This window comes from Ailuropoda melanoleuca, chromosome 1 (genome assembly GCF_002007445.2).
Source record: "Ailuropoda melanoleuca isolate Jingjing chromosome 1, ASM200744v2, whole genome shotgun sequence".
Lineage (NCBI taxonomy): Eukaryota > Metazoa > Chordata > Mammalia > Carnivora > Ursidae > Ailuropoda > Ailuropoda melanoleuca.
The window spans coordinates 103,222,241-103,243,079 of NC_048218.1; positions in this window are offsets into that span (position 1 = coordinate 103,222,241).

A 20,839-nucleotide genomic window follows, 5' to 3' on the forward strand; every position below is an offset into this window, starting at 1 on the left:
ACAGCCTGTGCTGGTGAAGCCGGGGTCTGGCTGAATTGTACCAGGATGGCTTGGAGACCTTCCATCAGAGAGCTGCGCTCTGTCTGCCCCCACAGAGACCTCTTTCTGGGGTTCTAAGAAGCACTCTCCATTTGTCAGTGGTTGGCTGACTCAGGCCAGAGCAGGGGTGGGGCAGCCACGGCTTGGGTGTGGGCCTGGGCTATCTTAGGCCTGGAACAGGACAGCTCTCTTTCCTTACACCGGCCTCCCATCCCCCACCACCATGCTGCCCCTCCCCCCACAAGTAGCCTCACATTTTTCTCAGCAACAGAGAGGTGGTGGGGCGAGTGCCTCCTTCTCCTCCCCAGTGGCTCCCCCAGTCCTCTGTGCTGGATCTAGTTTCACACACACATACACACAACACACACCCCCCCGCTACATGAGGACAGCTAAGAGCTGAAGCCCACATCAGGGCATCAACCCTCCAGTCAGCATAGTGATGCCTCAGCAGGCAGGGAGGCCTCAGGACAACCACTTCACTTGCCACTGCTTTAGCTCTCTGACCTTGACCTCACATATAGGCCTCTATTTCTAGTGCCCACCCTCCCACTCTGGGCCCAACTACCACCTCTGCCCTTCCATTTGTCCCTCAGATGTTGCCTGCACATGTATATGTGCAAGACAGACCTCTGCTGAGAGAGGCAGGCTGCGACTCTCTCCCCTCAAATCCAAAGACCAGGGAACGAAAGCGCATTAACGCAGTTCTTGCCTTGTGCCAGAAGCTTTAGATGCATGATCTTTCTTAATCTGGCACTCGTACCTCAGAGGAAGGCCTCATTATTACTGTAAGAGCCGGCACAGTGTGGAGATCAAGAGCCGGGACGCTGCTGCCTAACTGCCTGAGCTCGAAGTCCAGGTGTACTGTTCGCTCTCTACGTGACCTTGGGCCGGTGATTTGACCTACATGCCACCTCACCAGGAAAATGGGAATCGGGTTATTGTGAGCATTAAATGAGTTAACCTATGTGTAAAGTACTAAGAGCAGCCCTATGGAAGTGTTAGTCACCATTACATAGTATTATTACATAATATTAGCAACTGTATGTTCAAGATGAGAAAACAGAGGCCACACAATCACATGCATTACACGCTGAGTCGCTTTAGCATCGTAAGGTGTCATCTCCTTCCAGGGAGAGTTCCATTTGGCCAACAGCTAGAGCCTTGAAAGTGAGTGTAGGAGAACAATTGGAGAATAGGAGCCACCTGAGTCTTGTTTGGGCTCCTGAAATTGTGTCCTGTGAGCTGAGGGTTCCCAGTGACTGGAAGTGCGCCATTGCCTGTCTTTGGACAGGAACGTCCTGACTGGTTGTGGTTGTGGAGAGGGCTGGCCCCAGCACCTGCTCCTTCCTCTCCTCAGAAGCAGGCTGAGACCCCGTGAGTCTAACCCCCCTCCTCACCCCCACCCTCACCTCCATCCTAGAAACTGGGTAGTTTTTCCTGAAAAGGTATCAGATGTTCAATTTAAACCCAACCCCACCTGCTCCAAAGCACATATTCTCTCCGTTCTTATCTTGGTCAGTTGCCCCACAGCTGCCCAGACATCTGTGGTAGACAGACAAATGAGGTCACAGGGATTGACTGTCATGCCTTGACCTCCATGTGCAGGGGAGGGAGGAGACAGGAAATCGGAACAAAGGCCAAGGCTGGTGGCAGGCACATGTGTGTGTAACTAAGCCATCCAATCACTCGATTTATAAATCCAGTCCATGGGAAAATCCCACTCACTCGCCGAACATGCTGCAAGGGGCTCCCTTCAGCCCCAAAGCAGGAAAGTATCCAGAGCTGTGTCCAGTCAGGCAAACTACCGTCTCAATGGTGCAGCATTTTCTGGAGCTTATATCATGCCTTGAACTGATACTCTCCTCGTTAGCTTTATGATCTTGGCTAAATATCTCTGAACCTCTCTGGACCTGGATTTACTGATATATAAAACAGGGCAAATAACCCCTACCTCCCAGGATTTTGCTAGGGTTAACTGCCATGACATATGCAAAAAAGCCAGGGGCTGGAGCATAGGAGATGGTTAGAAAATGTGAAATCTCCTAGTTCGTGTAAGAAACCAGGTATAGGGGCGCCTGGGTGGCACAGCGGTTAAGCGTCTGCCTGCGGCTCAGGGCGTGATCCCGGTGTTATGGGATCGAGCCCCACATCAGGCTCCTCCGCTATGAGCCTGCTTCTTCCTCTCCCACTCCCCCTGCTTGTGTTCCCTCTCTCGCTGGCTGTCTCTGTCTCTGTCAAATAAATAAAATCTTTAAAAAAAAGAAAAAAAAAGAAACCAGGTATAATCTCACTTAGTTCCACCCCAGAGATAGAAGATCTGGAAGAAGGCTTTCCGCACACTTGCTCTAACGTTCCTGTCTCTCACTGGTAGAGAAGCAAGCCTGCTTGTTACTTCACAGCATTGGGGGTGTCAGAGGCCCTTCTCAGGAAACCCAGTCTTAGAACCAGCAGTGCCTGTGATGGGTTGTCCACCCCCTTCCTGGGTCCCCCAGGCCTCTGTGATAAGCTGTCTACCTGCCCCTCCACTGTCAGGCCCTTCAGGCTTTTCAGTATTGTGCTCACTGGTTTCCTCAAAGCAGGATGGTATTTGGTACCAGTGGACAAAATTCTTGTCAGTTGTGCAGTGAATCCCTAGATGCTTACCATCCTGCCTGCTTAGAAGGAGGAGGAGAGAGAGGACATGGAGTAGGAGGGGAGGACACAGGGTGAAAGTTCCAGAAGTCCAGCAACCTTTCATCCCAGTCCCAACGCCAGGAAGCTGAGTCTAAAAGGAAACTCCTCAGAGGCCTGGGAAAAGGCCAATAAGGGAAGTAAAGAGATACTGGAATATGGAATGCTCTGAAGAAATCTGTCAGATGAGAAAGGAAAAGGAAAGTGGTTCACAAGGTCAAAGGGCATGAGTTTTCAGTCTACTATTCATCATGACTGGAGGGTGACTATTGGCCAGATCATTTCTTCCACAGGTACGGAGGGAAAAGGCTTGTTACTTTTTTTTGGCAGTGGGTTCCTCCCCACCATGCGGACTGTTCTCATCCTGCAGGGTTGGGGGAATTCAACTCCAAGCACTCAGTGTGGCGAGAAGGTGAGGGGTCTGAAGCCAGAATACCTGGGTTCAAGCTGTTGCTCCCCTCGGGCGCACACATGACCCTGAGACCTCAAATTCCTCACCTGAAAATAAAAGCAGTTGCTACCTCCGGGCTGTGGTGAGCAGTCTGTGAGGCCATGTGTGAGGAGGCTTCTCATAAACAAGGGAACACTGCAGTTATTGGTCACTTGTTATTTTTAATATGTAGAACTCTAACTTCTCTCCAGGCCAACTAGCACTGTGTCATTATCAGCAAAGAGAAAGACAGTGATTATCAAGGCCTTTTATAATCTCTGGGGATTTAAAGGTTTTAAAGGCTGAAGAACAGCCAAGTGCTTTGCTTTCTCACCCGTTCCTCCCTCCCTCCAGTCCCCAGCATCTTTCGGGGAAGATGGGCCCTTTTGGGGAAAAGCCACCATCAGGCCCCAGGCAGGCCCCCCTGCAGGCTCAGAGCAGCAGCCAGCCGCTTGGGAGCTAGATGGGGAACAGGGAGCTCAGACGTGCCTCCCTCCTCCCATCTAGGGCTGCAGTATGCACTTCTCTCTTCGTGGGCCACTTCCTCCATTAAAATGGTATTTAAAGTTACATTTTATGACTGACTTGGTATAAAAATGGATACAGTCCAGGCTGGGCTCATTACTGCATATTCATCATGATTAATTTTTCTTATGATTTTAACAGATACTTACTGTAAAAGAAATGAAGTCTGAAGAGCACTTTGGCCGCTAGGGGGCAGCACGAGCTCACTAGATGGTTACGGGGCCTGGGGTGGAGGGGTGGCCTTGTAAATAGTGGGGAAAGACAGGGCGACGACTCCCACCGCTGACTCACAAAGGGCTTTTGCTTCTCACAGCGTTTCCTCCGAGAGTGTTGTGTTAGCTCCTCACAGCAGCCCCAGGAAGCAGGCGGGTGGGGCGGGAGTTATTGCCCCACTTGGGACAGAGAAGGGAGGCTCACCCTGGGAGGCCCAGTGTGGCGCTGGGTCACACGGTGGCAGGGGCGGGCTCAAACAGAATTTCCTGGCTCCTCCTGCCATGCTTCTCTCTCTCTCTCTCTCTCTCAGAGCCTTAGCCGGGCAGGATACTGAGCAGACAAGGGTAGGACTAGGCAGCCAAACTACACTTCATGTTGGTGGCTCAGCCCCGCTAAGCCTCCACGCCTCCCCACCCCCGACTCGCTGGGAAGCAGCAGCCCTCTTTCTGAATCCAGGCAGAGGGGGACCCTATATTCCAGACCCACACCCTACCCCCAGGCTCCCTGGGGCCAAACGTGCCTTTGTTCGCCGGCCCCTGCCGGACAACTGGCCAGCCAGGAGCGAGCCTCGTCGGTGGGAGAGCCGTTCATCCCGCTCCCTGAAGGGCTAGCAACATCAAAAGCATACTAAAGGCATTCACTGTGCAAAGGCTGAAGGAAGAACTAAGCACTATAGGGGCTCCGAGTGTCTGGCAAAGGCACACAGCGAAGAAGGAAAGACCAAAAACAAAAGCAAACAGAGCACAGGCAGGAGATGATGGGATCCTGGAGGCTGCTTTTCTACCTCCCCGGGGGAACACCCAGCATGCGGCCCGGTGGAGTGCGCAGCTAGGCTGAACAATAGGCCTTTCTCTCTGCAGCAGCTAAGCACACACACCCAGGAGGCAGAAAGCCGGGCTCACACAGGCCGGCTCTGTGCTGGGGTCTGCACTGAACGGGAAGCTAGTTTACAACACAGATAACTGGTGTTCGGTTTCCTTCTTTAGAGGTGAGGGCGGTGCCTAAGCCCATGTGATAAATAAAAGGTAGATTTCCTTGCTGGACGAGAAGAGGACCGTTCACTTGTCCAGGGGAAACGCGAGCACCAAACTGAAATGGATGTACTGAAAGGCAACATCCTAGGGTGGTTTGTTGAGTTCCAGAGAGCACCTCTGTGATTCACAGGAGCACGGACGTTCTGGGAACAAGGAGTCCTTGGCAAAGTGTGGCCACGGCTGAGGCAAGGAGACGTGGCATTACGCAGAGGCCCTGGAGGTGTGCAATGGGTAGGTGGGGGCCTGGGTGCTCCAGCTGTTCCAAGGACAGAGGTGACTTCCATCCACTGAGCAGCGTCTGTCCTCAGGGTCACCAAACAGGCAGGAATCTCTCCCTGTTCATACAGAGTGACGCTAGTACTGGTCTGGTTAAGCAGGCCCAACTAAAGGAGGAATGGCAGGCTTGTCACATAGATGAAGTCATAGTTCAGTTGCTGGATCTCCACAGTCCAACCCCTGCTTTCCCAGGGACTGGTGGGTAGAGGTGACAGTCTAGCCTAGGTTGGGAAGAGAGGGACTGAGAAACCTGCTCAAGAGAGGACAGGAGCCCTCAGCAGAGTGCCTGGGCATTCACGAGGCTATATATTCAGTATTTTCTGGGAGGGAGCAGACATGGCACTTGGGGGCCACGGGAAGACTTATCCAAAGAAGGCTCTGTTCAGGAACTCTGTGATAGAGGACGATGGACTTTCAGAACTGAAAAGGACTTTTAGGATGGTCTACTCTGAGCCCCTCATATTGGCCCAGGAAGGGACTTTGGAGGAAACAGAGTCCAACTCCAGTGTGGCTAAAAGGATGGTTGTGACTTGCTGAATGCCCCACGGCTGCTCAGAGAACAGAAAGAAGAATCCCCAGTTTCCTGATGTATGGCCCAGAGCTCTTGCTGAGAGATGACACTATCTTGAAAGTGGAAAGTAAAGGTGACCTAGAGGGGCCCCGGGGAGCTGGGTGTTTCTCTGAGACTCATGGGGCCGAGGATGCAAAGTGAACCTTAACTTTGAGGCCAGACTAGAGAGGGAAGTTGGCCACCAAAACACTGCAATTTATCAGAGTAGGTGGAAAAACAAGACACACAAACCAGCTCAAGCTCACATGACAAGGGAAGGTTGGTTGGCGGGAAGGACATCTATGCCATGGGGTCTGAGGTTCCTTCCATCTCCAGGGTTCTGTTCTGAGGCCTGTTGCTCTTAGAGCCTGAGGCTCCAAGGAGATAGGAAGGAGTCTGTGTGCTGACTTGAGAGGAGCAAGTGTGGGAGGGCTGTGACTCATGCCCCTGGCGCTTCCCTGGACTGCTCCAGCAGCTCTGAGTCAGCAGCCATGTCTGAGATTGGCACCATTGCTCAAGGCCACCTATGGTGACTCAGCAGAAAGGAACAGGACGATGAATTGCTCTTGCTGGGAGAGGCTGGGCAGCCAGAACCTCCCACCTGTGGCATCCATGTCCCTTCTTGGGGAGGAAAGCAGAAAAGAGGAAAGCTTGCAGTCCTCTGAGGCTCCCACAGCGCAGGCTGTCAGAGCCTCCATGGCCCCGGGCAGGGCTGGGGGCCAGCAGTGTCACTAGAACAACATCAGTTTGTTTTCTTGAGGAAGGCAGCCAGTTTCCTTCGAGTGCTTAGTACGCCAAAGAGAAAAGGAGCCTGAGGTTTAGATTTGGAAGACAATATTGGGAGAACACCTAATTCTATAATTTCACAGATGAAGAAACTGAGGTAGGAATATATTATATGCTTGTTTGTTTGTTTTTTAATTTTCTTTTTTTTTTTTTTTAGATTATGTACTTTCCCCTCAAGATTACTTAGAGCCTCTTCCCTCAAGGCCATTTTATGCTAACTGGTAGGTAAGGGTGAGAGGGCTCTCAGAGACATACTTGGGCCTATCCTGTGGCAGGCCGAATAACACTCCCCACCCCCAAGATGTCCACCCACTAATTCCCAGAGCCCATGAATATATTGCTTACAGAGCAAAGAGGACTATGCAGATGTGATTAAGGATCTTGAGGTCACAAGATTATTCTGGATTATCTAGGTGAGTCCAGTGTTGTCACAAGAGTCCCTATGAGTGAAAGTCGGGGGCAGGGGAGGCAGAGTCTGAGAGAGATTGGAATTCCCTCTGCTGCTGGCTTTGAAGATGGGGAAGGGGTTTCAATCCAAGGAGTGTAGACAGCCTCTAGAAGCTAGACAAGAGAACAGATTCCTCCCTAGAGCATCCAGAAGGAACACAGCCCTGCCACCACCTTGACTTTAGTCCAGTGAAACCCATCTCCAACCTCCAGAACCGTAAGGGAGAGATTTGTGTCATTTGTAAGCCGTGAAGTTTATGGTGATTTGTTACCGCAGCAATAAGTAACGAATACACGTCTCCCTACCTTTCCATCCCACTGCTATTTAGTGTATGGCTTTAAAGAATAGGCTTGAAAACTAATTTGCCACCCCTTGATTTCTACTCAGTGAGATATAAAAATAAATGATTTGGAGAATTACAGTATAAATACCACGTCCCTTTCATTCAATAATGAAAGCTGTAGATGCTTGATCAAGTTGGACTCAGTTGGACATAAAAAATAAACAACTTAATATTTCTCTCATCACCACGCTTTTAGGTCCCTCTGTTGAATTATTCTTCCACTTTCCTGGGTGAAATGCTGGGCATATCCTCAAGCTTCCCTGGTCACTTCCAGGTATTAATAAGCATCTCATTTTTAGGTATGGGAAGCCCAGGCTGGTCTCACATCCAAGCTTAATCTCTGATCTAAGATCCAGCTTTTCCCACCCTAGCTGGGGCTGGAGAAAGAGTCTAAAGCCTGCAGAAGTGCAGCAGGTATGCTGGGGAGAAAGGTAGTTAGCCTCCTGACTAGTTTCCCACTGGTTCTCCCATTCCTCCACCATTCACGTTGCTGGCTCTGGCCCCTTCGCGGTGGGGAGGAAGGGGCAGGAGGACTCTCCTGGCTTGGAGTGTGGCAGATACTCCTCAGAGAGCACTCTGGACATGTCCAACCACACGGCCCCCTGACGAATCATCCCAATCACTGGCTGCCTCCAAACAGCTCTCCCCCAGCCCCCACTGACAACACACTCCAGAAAGAACCCAGCTCTTCAGGAGTCCCTCACTCCATCTTCTGCGGTGGGGTCTCTTTCGTGGTGACACCTTCCACAGTCTCCACTGGACCCATGTGAATGCACCTCTTTGCTTTGCCCAGCACTGGGGGGTGCACACCATTCTCGCGCAGCCCTTCCTTTCCACTCTCCTGTCCCAGGCAGCTCCAGCCAGAGCCTCCCGCTTAGATTTTTCCAGGTAAGTTGCAGTGTTACGAAGTGTCCTAGGTCAATTTGGCCAGACATGACCACCGGATTGCTTGTGGGAAGTAACGGTAGCCATCAGTATGTGGAGGCAGCTGAGGATTAATTATTCCTTCACAATTCTGTCACTTTGTCTTTGCACAAAAGATTCATTTAAGGGAAACATCATGATATTTTAGAGGCAAGATTCAAATAAACTATAGGGTTAGCATTAGACAACCAGATTCCTTCAAACCAATTGCTAGTTACAGGACATTAGAGACCAAGCTTCTGGTGCCTTTAAGGGCACAGGCTATAGGCCCCCCAGTCCTAAGCTCAGTCCATGCAAGTGTGAGGAAAATCTTAAATATTTGGCTAATCCACCTAACTTGAATAATATTAATTTCACAAAATAAAACCTATTTTAAGCATTCATTATGCTAATTAGCAAAGCCCCTGGCATTACTCACAGATAATTATGTATCCTGTGGTAGCTGCCCCTGGAGTGTGGGTAAGGCTAGAACTTAACAAACACACATGGTATCACCCTGCCTGTGTTGAAGCATTTCCCATTACATTTCAGACATCGTTAACAGCCAGGCTCCAGGCTGTTTCCCTAAACTCCTGGTGACACAAGTCAAGTCCTCCTAAGAAGCCTCTCTCCACATTCTGTCTCAGTCCTGTGACGGCATGGGGATGGACAGTTTCCACAGCTCTGCCTTGATCAACTAGGAGGCAAGATGTCGGAGCGCCTCCTGGGAGACACCCCACCCTCCCCTGGTGGTCCTCTCAAAGCCCCTCCCTGCTCTTGGCTCACAGGGAAGACTCATGTTCTCAGCATGCCAATGACTCTCCTCGGAGAAGTCCCACTGCTCACCTCCCCATCGACTTCCTCCTCCTCTCTCCACACCCCTGTGCAGGTGACGGCTCAGGGTCACTGGGCTGGGTTTTATGGGTCACTGCTTAGCAAATTCTGTGTGGAGGGTCTAGCTCCCCTCCAGGCAATATGTAAGGGCCACACAATTCCCTTATTTTTAGCTTTGAGGGATGAGCTGAAATTCTGTAATCAGAACAGCACCCCCCCTTTAACGTCCTGCTACAGACCAATGGGATTTGCCTTGCTTGCCAAGGCTGAGTTTGATACCTGCCCACAGTAGCTTCTCCTCAGTTGAGGTTTCAAAACCCCCTGGGTCCAGCTATCCCTCTGCCTCCTTCCCTCTTCCTCCCTGCTAACTCACTCACAGCTTCTCCCTTCTGCTTTCTTCCCTGTGTCTCTCTCTACTGCGGTTCAGGAGCTCCTCACTCCATCTTCTGCGGTGGGGTCTCTTTCTGCTTTAATGACTCTGATGTTCGCTCACTTGCTTAAAGCTGAGGCAAAGTTGTCTAGAAGTAAATACTTTTTTAAAAGTTATAAAGTTTACTGTAAGTTTCCCAGCAGATGGTTACATGAAGGCATGAAGAAAACATGAATATTCTTCCCCGTGAGAAGTCACAATGCCCAAATACACAGATGCCCAAATACACAGACGGCATTTGTTTCACGAGAGGCTGAAATGGCATTTCTCTCTTTAATCAGATGACGAAAGAGCAATCGTGTGACATCAGAGAAACATCTTCTGATCACAAGTTCCACAGAATTTGGTGAACCAACGAAGGCAAATGTTTAACACAAACATGTCTTACTTTCAGAAGAGACTAACGATGGCTAAAGGAGTAGGAACAAGACGCAGGTGAAGGAGAGTTTGAGCGCTCTGGGGAGCTGCTCTCTACGGAAGTGGGAAGTAGACACCTATACCTCCAAAAGCGTCAAAGCTTCACAACAGAGGTCAGAGCAGAGTTATGCAGACTCATTAGAAGGGACAAGTGGCTATCTGGCCTGCAAGATCCAATGGAAACCTCTTGAAATATTCTGATAGGAGGAAAAAACTGCCACAATCACGGGCCAGGGAGCAGGATGCTGGAAGCAGAGAGAAGGAGGAGTACCCAAGGCAAAGGATGGCCATGTCCATCCTGCAGTGCCCAGAAGAGGAGAGGGAGTTTTACTGCCTGCAGACCTGTGGTAGGGCTACTCTGAGTGAAGAGATGAAGGTGGGTCGGTAGCCAATAGACTCTGGGTAACACGGGTTCCGAGGAATTCAGTATTTTTGGTTCACGGTTTCATGATCCATACCATGAAACACACAACTTGGGTTACCTTAGCTTGATGTCCTTCAACAGTTAATAAAGAGACTTCTGAGGAAGACCTGCCTTTCTCTGTGGCTGGGAGAGGATGGGCTGGGAGACTCACAGCATATCATGGCTCTGGGGAGACACGACAGTAGTGGCTCATTGCTCAGTGGAAACAAAGAGGTAAGACCTCTAGGTCAGTCTTGGTCTTTGGACCTTGTACTTAGGATGAAACAGTCTCTCAGAGCACTTCCTTCCCTTAGAGCAATGGTTCTAAGACTTTCGTGGACATCAGGTCACCCAGAGGGCTTGTTTCGCTGAGCTCTACTCCCCAAGTGCCTGATCCAATAGTTTCAGGGTACGGTCTGGGAATCTGTGTTTCCAACAAGGAAGCTCTGAGGTTATACTGAGCTGGGGCTCCAGGGACCACACTTTGAGAACCACTAAGAATTTCCTTTGCCCCCACACCTAGGCTACTCTCCAGACCAAGTGAATCAGAATCTCTAGGAGCTGGGGCACAAGCATCAATATTTTTTAAAACTCCCTGAGCATTTCCAAAGATGACCCGCTGTCAGATCTACCATTCTAAGCAAAAGATTTCTAAGTGATAGGCTGACAGAAAAACACCGTCCTTTGGGCAAGAAAGCCGCATTTCCTATCCTGCTATAAAATAAAACTGGGGAGTAACTGCAGAATGGCTGTTAACACTTGTTCTATGCTGATTTGTGCCAGGATTAAAGTACTCCTTACAACGGCTATCCCATTTGATAGATGTATGAGACAGGAGCCCAGTAAGGTTAAGTAATTTGTTTGAGGTCATGTGCCTAGTGACAGGGCTGGGATTTGAACCCAGGTACCTCGGTCTCAGAGTCCCTGCCTGAGGCCTGCATCACAGAGCCCTGTGTGTGCAGTCCATGGGAGTGTATTAAAAGCTCTGCTCTCGGGGGCACCTGGGTGGCACAGCGGTTGGGCGTCTGCCTTCGGCTCAGGGCGTGATCCCGGCGTTATGGGATCGAGGCCCACATCAGGCTCCTCCGCTATGAGCCTGCTTCTTCCTCTCCCACTCCCCCTGCTTGTGTTCCCTCTCTCGCTGGCTGTCTCTATCTCTGTCAAATAAATAAATAAAATCTTTAAAAAAAAAAAAAAAGCTCTGCTCTCTGTGAGCAGTATTTATAGTGAAAATGGAATGAGCCCCATCATCTAGCAAACTGGGTTAGAATTCTGTTAGGATTTACACTTAATAGGGATGTAACTTGAGCAAGTTCTTTAGCCCCTCTGAGCTTGTTTTCTCATCTGCAAGATGGGTATAAACGTGCCTACTTCATAGGCCTGCTGGGAAGGCTAAAAAAAATGTTTCCGTATAGCACCTGGCACTTGCAAGAAATGTTCTTCCCTTTCCCTTCTCCATCAGCCTTTCCTCTAAGGGTTCTAAGAACCCAAAAGAGTTTTTTTCCCAATTGCTCCTTGAGTGACTTTGCAAATACGACTTTCCTCACAATTGACCGAACAAATAAATTTGGGGGGGTGGGGGGATGAGAGGTTTTCCTGTTGGATGGAAGGAAGCACAGATGTTAGGCTTTGTTGGACAATGAGTTGCACACTCATGACCCTTGAAATTGAGGAAACTGTGATACTAGTTGAGGGGAAGTAAGGAATGATTCACAAGCTGTGGCGTCCCAGCATATCCCAGAGCAGCTGCACTGCACCAAGGGTTGGGGGCTGGGTGGGGCACCCACAGCTGCAAGGTGTGCTTCAAGTCAGTTGTTACTAATAAAGAAAGTACGGAAGCTTGTGACTCACTCAAACTGTAATACATTCGACTAGATAGGCTTTCTTGAGGGGAAGGAGGGAGCAAAGCCTAGCTCCCTAGAATAGTACACAATTCTAGGTGGGCCTTTAGGAGTCTTGCAAGTGAATGTCACCCAACCGTATGCCAAAATTAAAAATGACTGCATATGCCACTTAAGGCAGATCGAAAGAACATTTTGAGGCAATCTAGAGTAACCAGTTTGTACAGCCTCTCGCTTCTGAGAGGTTTTGAGAGGAATCATTAAAGCAGATATAGGTGCCTCAAACAAAGATGGGATGAATAAATCAGAGAAAGAAAAATCTGGTGGTGGCTGGGGAAAAAAGGGGATACAGAATGGGCACTAATCCAGAAAGCCTATGCTAGGAGAGATTCTTGAAATTGAGCGGAAAAGCTCGGAAGCTCGTAGACTTCTGGTCGTGAAAGTAAAAAGTACTGTACAAGGCATTCTGCGGCTCTCATTAATTGATCAAAGAAAGCACAGCCAAACTTCATCCTAGTACTAAAGTCCAAGTGAAAATTAGTGGCAAGGGTTTCTTACATTAGGCAACATAATGTCTATGGCAGTTTTACAGAGATTTTAAAGCCATTCTTCACCTGAACATTTCTTAAAATGATGCTGGATAAAAGTTTAGGATCAGAACGTTAAATTATCTGAGAAAGCATCTCTATTGAGCACTGGAGTGATCTAATCAGGAAGGGAGCCTCGTGATTCCAGAGAAGGAAAAGTTTAGAAAACTGCAAAGGATCTTACATATTACCATTGCTGACTGTTTGGGCAACATCTAACCCGTTTTTTGTTTGTTTGTTTGTTTTATTATTTATTTATTTATTTATTTATTTATTTATTTATTTATTTATTTAAAGTAGGCTCCTCACCCAACGTGGTGCTTGGACTCACGACCCTGAGATGGAGAACTGAGCTGAGACCAAGAATCCAACACTTAAAGGACTGAGCTACCCAGCTGCTCCTTTAATCCCCTTTTAAATGCAAATATAAACATCATTTGAGAGCACCATTTAAGAGCTCCTTAGTAAGAACAGTGAGCAATCTGATGTGTACGTAAGATACATGAAATGCAGTCTGTGGAAGGAAAAGAGAAGTACCAGTTTGTGCTTCTATTTGGACAAAAGGTGTTGAGGTGAAAGGAATTTGTGCAAATTTCCAATAGATTTTCAAATCTAGAAAAAGAAAACCTCAGTTATGAACTAAACTGTATTGCAAACAAAAGCTGGAATAGCTTGCTTTCATTTCTGGAGTTAACGATAGCAAAAAGGGGACCTGTTTTGAATTTAAAAGAATCTGGGTGAGACACAGCTAAAAGCAACAGAATTACCACAGTCTTCCTAAATGTATTATTATTGTTATTATTAAATATATTAGCTTCTTTTTTAAAAAAATTTAAATTTAAATTCAATTAATTAACATATAATATATTATTAGTTTCAGAGGTAGAGGTCAGTGATTCATCAGTCTTATATAATACCCAGAATATATTAGCTTCTCAAGGGTAAAGAGGCCTCCAGAAGGGTCAAATTTTACTAGTCCTGGATTGTGGCCCAGGACACCCTTCATTATGACACTGGGCCTACGGAAGCTTAAGGAACCTTCAGAGTTGAGGGCAGGGCCCAGAGGTTCAGCCCAAGTGGCCAGCATCCCCTGGTGCCTCCAGGGTCACCTCCCATCGGGAATGCGAGGCCTTCCACGTCTGACGGCCACGAGCCTGCAGCCTGCCACCTGCAACCTTCTGATGCTGCTCGGGTTGCTGAGCAAACACTGGCTGTTTGCGAAAGTACAAGGTCCAATTTTGTAAGACAGGGCAGACCAAACACCGAAGCCCAGGAGCGCAGACACACTAGCCCACGGGCTCGGCTAGGCTGCGGGCGGGGAAGCTCGTCTGCCCGGGTCCCACGCCGGAGGCAAGCCCGCAAGGGCCCCGGCGGCGGGCCCAGAGCCCTGTCCCACCCCCACCCCCGCCGGCCCGTGCTGTGCGCCAGCTTCCAGCCGTGGCTTCGTGGAGAGATGCAGCCACAAGGACCGCGCACCTCTGCGGCCTCAGGCAGCCGAGCCCCCGTGAGCTCGCTTCCAGCTCGCGGCTTCCCAGAAGCGCAGTGGCTTCCTACCTTGAGCCTGATGGTCTGGTGACCCCGAACGCACCGAGCCCCAGCCGGCGCTGGACGGCCTCCTCGGAGCTGCGGGGGCCGTGGGGCTCCCGCCCCTCCTGGCCACGGCCTAGGCCCGGCAGCAGCAGGGGTAGAGGGGCTCTGGGCCGCACTGCCGCCGCCATTACAGCGCGCAGCTCACGCTACCGCCTGCGGCTCATTTCCCGTTTCCGAGTGGTGGCGGTGACGGCGTGGAGCACCTGCCAGCCACCCCGCGCGGGAGGGTCCTGCAAACCACTGTGAAAATGCTTCGAAAATCGCCACCCGGGACCTTAACTCACTAACTTAACCCTCGTAAATAGCATTTCCTTCTTGATGCCTTTCTAGATTAAAGGAGAGTTGATTCTGGCCTTTGGGTTTTTTTAGCTTTTTTCCCCTTACACTGACTGTAAATTTACCTTGTTTCCCACACCTAAAAGAATCACGTGACCTGTGGTTTCATGTTTCTACTCTGCTGTTTATAAGTCCTATGCCTATACAGTCCTGGAAGCCTATGGCCATATATAAAATTTTTCTGGACAGGGCCTGCTTCAGAACCATTTTTCTATTCTATTCTTCAAACTTTTAGAATTGAGTTAATGGTAAAAACCATTTCAGGTATTTTAACCTTTGCATAATAGTATTTTTCTTCTTTTTTCAATGTACAAAAGCAAGTGCATTGTGACATAACTCTATGCAATTTTACTAATAGATTAACTTTATGTAATTTTGTACCCTACGTTTTCATTCAATATTATATCATAAGTGTTAGTATTTTTCCACATCTCTTAAAAGTCTGTATGTAAATATTATTTGTAATGGCCATTTCTCCACTTAGTAGGCTATATCATAACCTACTAAATTTACCAGTTTTTACATAATTTACATAGTTTACCAGTTTTCCACTGTAATAATTAATACTGCAATGAACATCTTTCTTCATATAGTTTTTTCTGCTATTTACCTCCTTAGAGTAGATTTCTATAAGACGAATTTTGGGTTAAAGGCTATGAACATTTTCAAAAGATTTTGACATAGTAGTATAGAGGGGTAGCACTAAAATAGTTTCGAGCAATAGGAATTTCACCAAATAATTATGATTGCTACTTGAAAAGAAACAGAAAGAGAGAAGGATGGCATGTGGAATATTTCTTGGACTTTAGGAGATTGTTCGTAAATATACAAAATAATTGTATGCTTTAGAGAGACTTATCCTGGGGTGTTTAACCAGCTTCATTCATAGCCTACACTTAAGTAGAAAGTTGAGAGCATATCTGGCAATGTGAGTGATAACTGCTACTCCAAGTACAAACTGGGGCTTCTCAAGCAGCAACTGTCCCCATACCACTGTCATCACAGTTCTGGTGGCTACAGAAGTAGAAAGGAGCTTAGAGATGTCTGTGTAAACTCCTCATTTTACAGTTGAAACTGAAGAACAGCACACCTAGTATAGTAGTTCTGAACCCTGGTTTCATGTTGTAATCACAGAGGGAGGTTTTTAAAACTCCAAGTACTATCCCCAGCTATTCCGATGTCATTGGTCTGAGGTGGGACCCAGGCATCGTTATTATATGAAAACTCCTAGGTAATATTAATATAACCTAGGATCGAGAAGCTCGGATAGAGCAGGAAAGGAATGGGCTTTAGAGTCACTAACATCTGGGTCAGATCCCAGCTTTGTCATTTATTAGCTGCGTGATTTTGAATAGATTAATGATCTCTCACCTCCTCGGAGTCCTTATTTGTAAATCATAAGATTGCATGAGGGGGCGCCTGGGTCGCACAGCGGTTAAGCGTCTGCCTTCTGCTCAGGGTGTGATCCCGGCATTATGGGATCGAGCCCCACATCAGGCTCCTTCCGCTATGAGCCTGCTTCTTCCTCTCCCACTCCCCCTGCTTATGTTCCCTCTCTCGCTGGCTGTCTCTATCTCTGTCAAATAAATAAATAAAATCTTTAAAAAAAAAAAAGATTGCACGAGGACTACATGAAATAACATACGTAACATGTATTTCAAGGTTCCTGGCACATGAATGGCATTCAAAAATGTTGGGTCCTCTAGTGTATACCTAAGGTCCCATAGCTAGTTAATGGCAAAACTAGAAGGCCAGTTAGACTCATGCTATGCACCCAGTAAGGCACTTAATGAATGCTTGAATGATGTTCCTTTGATAGGATAATCTTTGAACATCAATATGCATGTTACTGAGACTTTCAAACTCCATGTTGAGTTGATATCAGAACAAAGTCTTACCTCACGGAGAGAGATATCTCATTTACTAGGTATTAATTTACACTCTATTTTAATTCTTCAGCTAAAAAGAATCTATTTTTATTCTGATAAAACAATCAATTATGATTGAACTGCTAGAAAAGAATTCATATTTTTATAATTGCATAAATGTATGAGAATGTTTATGTAACTCATGTTTTAAGCTAAGTATATATCAGTTAAAATGTCCTTCTAAAAAAATTGACGTGAATACTCTAAGGCCCCTCAAGCAGTGAGCTAATGCTATTTCAGCTTTCACTGACTTTAGCCTAAAGGTCTTTAGCATATTTTCTATCTATCATATTTTTTATGATACAATTTTGTTTCAAAAGACCCAGGATTGAGGCCTGGTTCTGTCATTCACTGTGTGTAAATCTTAGACGATCATTTTTCTTTGCCCTTTTGCCTTCTCATGAGTAAAATGAGGGCCATGATGGTATGATCTGGCTTTAGCACAAAGTGAGAATTGTGATGCTGACCCAGTAGGACATAGTTATTAGTATTTATTAAGCACCTGCTGTATGCTCTACTCTATGGTAGGAGGCCCTATGGGAATTACAAAGCTCTTGGCTTTCTGGAGGGCAGCTTGGAGTCCAGCTAGAGGAGAAAAATCCCACGTATGAGGAACAGCTAAGGACCAATTTCCACCTAAGAGCTGTGATAAGTCCAGCCCAAGTGACTCATGCAAGAAATAAATGGGAACATTTAAGAGATGACAGTCATAGAGAAATGAGAGGGAGTTGAAATTCAATTTCTGTCTCTTAGCTCTTTATTTCTCTTCAGTCTCTTGCACAAAGTCCTGGATAGCAATAACCTGAAACAAAGCTGTTTTAAGTTGATGGAACCAGACATTTTCCTAATAGCACATTCCAGCCCTTTGTCTATGTTCTTCGCCCCCATTACTTTGCCTGGTTTCCTGCAGACTTTGCAAGCCCCAGGGTTGCCCCCACCCCTGTTTAGATCTTGTATGCCTCATACAGCTTTCGACAGAGCCCATACTGTGTAGCGGATGCACAAAGGAGACACAGTCTGCAAATAGCCGTGTAGGAAGTGTGGCAGCAGGAATGTTTGAGCTGTGCCATCTCACAGATGGCCACTGGGAGGGCAAGTCCTCGCTGTGAGTCACACAACCCTTGGCATGGGTGAGCAGCTGATGAGACGGGTGGGCATTTTTGTCTGACCCCATTCTAAGCTACGTTCCGAGTACTTCAATTACCCATTTGTAACATTCTCTTCCAGCAGCTGGGAAAAAACAGTGGCAGCCCATATATTGAACCTCAAAAGTAAAGCTGTCTGGATTATGAAGATGGAAGAGGAAGTTTGAGAGACTCATAATGAAAGGGTTTAACAAGAGCTGCCTCTGAAAGCGTTGATTCGCAAACTCTTGGAGCATTGGAAATGATTTCCTTAACAACGGAAGGAAAATTGACCAGGGGCATGAGTGTTTCATTCATTTTTTAGATGAGTACTGCGGCATTGCCAAGAGAAAGAGAATGCTCTAGCCAGAGTTTTAGCCCTTCGCGCAGCCGTGGACTCCCTGTGTGTCCTTGCACAAATTATTTCATCTCCCTGGGTCTCAGTTTATCCATCTGTAAAATGACAGGTTGATATAAGTAGATTGTGAGGTCCTTTTTGACGGGAACATCCTGATTCTAGGCGAGCCATCTTGAGGGTTGCTAAATTATGTATTGCCTAGAGAGACCTAACTGTTTAAGAGATGAAGGAGGCATATTCATTGACTTTCTGACCAAGTGGGGCTCAGGCACCTCCATCGTGCTGTGCCGGGCTCTGCTGTGCTGTGCAGGGAAAGGATGACGAGCCTCCACCTCAGGGAAAAGAGAGCTATTTTGAGGCAGGGCTGATTAGAGATAAGGTGTCTCCTTTCTTCACTGCTCTGGCCCTGACTCACCTGAAGTTCTCCGGCTTAAAGCTTAACCCTTGATGGATGGACGTAAGCTAATTCCTCTGCTCGCCTATGAAAATGGCGCCCAGTAAATTGCTTCCCGAGCCCCAGCTTTATCAGCGGCTGTTAGGAACATTCTTTGACCTCTCCTTGCTCAAAGAGCTTCCCTGAAGTGCAACCCTTGTTTGTAACCTCTCTCCTTGACATCTCTTGTTTGCTCTCTCCTGTTATTCCCAGAGTCTTTGGGGTTATATAAAGGGGAATGTCTCAGTAATCCTCTTAACAGCAAAGAAATCCGGCCTCCCCAGTTAGGTAGGGGGTTGGAAGTGTCACAAGATTCTTGAAAGAAGCACTGGACAAAGCTACAGAAATACTTTGGGTGGAAAAGCCCAGAACATGAATGGCACAAAAGACCACTAGAGTTACACTGCTTTGCGTGCCAACATAAGTAAACTATAAGGTAGTTATGCTAACATTTTCATTTAAAAATTTTTAAAAATCAACATGTTTTTTAAAAGATATAATGTTACAAAATGTTTTAATTTCTTTCTTTTTCTTTTTTTCATTTATTTCCACTCTTGGTGTGTTATCTTTGATTGATTTGTTTATTTTTTGGCTTGGGAATGTTGAAAGCACCCTTGTGACACTTGACATGATAGGACTGCGGGGCCGTGGCTTGGACTGTGCTGATTTTATTCAGCCACTTTGTTCCTAACAACTTGGATGCAGGTGGAATTGTTAAAAACTGACTCATATTTCAAAGAAGCTGGAGAAGAGTTCGCTTTAAAAAAATATGCACCAAAGCCCTTTCTAATGAGAATAATCACCCCTTTGTTTGTTTTGAAAAGTAAGGTTTTTGAATTTTAAGGTTCCTGAAGTAAGGGACATAACCCAGTGTGGGAAACACTGCTCTTGAGAGAGAACTATGGAGTCAAAATGACCCAAGACCATGGGATAATTATACTGGCTTCTTTGAAGTTCTCTTTCTTTACCTGGGTAGATAGGATTGTCCATATGTGTCAAACTCCCAGCTATAGAGCTGGGTGCTGTAACAAAAAGGGCCAGATTGGGCTCCAGGAGCCTGAGTTCCAGCTTAGGCTCTGTCCCCAACCAGCTGTGTGACCTCAAAAAAGTCACTTCTTGGGACCTCAGTGTTCTCCTCTATAACACAAGAATTTTGTGCAAAGTGATCTCTACGTCCCTCTCGATATTTTAGGATTGGAACAATTTATTGTTTGGAAACAGCTGCAGAAGAGAAAAGAAGAACTTGGAGGTACCAATTTCAATTCAAGTTACGAAGCAGTTTGAGGCACCTGTGCTATCTTGGCAGCACGTGCGGGCTTGGGGAGGATAGGATATAGCGTTTAAGCATTCATTCACTCAGCGAACACTTACAAGCACCTACCGTCTGCAGGACACTGTGCTAAGGGTTCAGGATACAGATAGGAATAAAACCCAGCACCTGTAGGGAGCTTTCCTTTACACAGGAGATAGGCACATAAAATTTTTAAATTTTTTAAAAAAGTTAATTATTTATGTATTTAGTCCATTAGACTCTCAGATTCTTCATTACCAAGTCATATACCAAAGAGACATTTTCCACCATACTGCCCAGTGTTTACCTCACTTCTGAGAGTCACTGGGTTGAGGTAGGCCAGGGCTCCCTATTGATTGTTTTTAAAAATTTTATCACGAAAATTTTAAATATGAAGAGAGAGAGAATATAAAGAACCCTTACGTAGGAGCGCCTAGGTGGCTCAGTTGTTAGGCGTCTGCCTTTGGCTCAGGGCATGATCCCAGTGTTCTGGGATCGAGCCCCACAACAGGCTCCTCCGCTGGAAGCCTGCTTCTTCCCCTCACGCTCCCCCTGCTTGTCTCTCTCTCACTGGCTGTCTCTCTTATTGGCTGTCTCTGTGTCAAATAAATAAATAAAATCTTTTTAAAAAAACACACAAAAAAAACCAAAGAATCCTTGTGTAATCATTACTCAGCTTCAATAATTATCAATTCATGACCAACCTTGTTTAATCTGTAACTTCCCTTAACTCCAGATGATTTTGAAGCAACCCCAAAACAGCATATCATTTCATCTGAAAATGTTTAAGAATATATTACTAAAAAACAATGCTTCTTTTTTAATTTATTTTTTTAAAGATTTATTTATTTACTTTAGAGGGGGAGGGAAGGGAGAGAGAGAATCAAGCAGACTACCTGCTGAGCCAAGCCTCATGTGGGGCTCGACATGGGGCTCGATCCCACCACCCCAAGAACATGACATGAGCCGAAATCAAGAGTTTAAACCGACTGAGCCACCCAGGTGCCCCGCTGCTGCTGCTGCTGCTGCTTCCCCCTCCCCCTCCTCCTC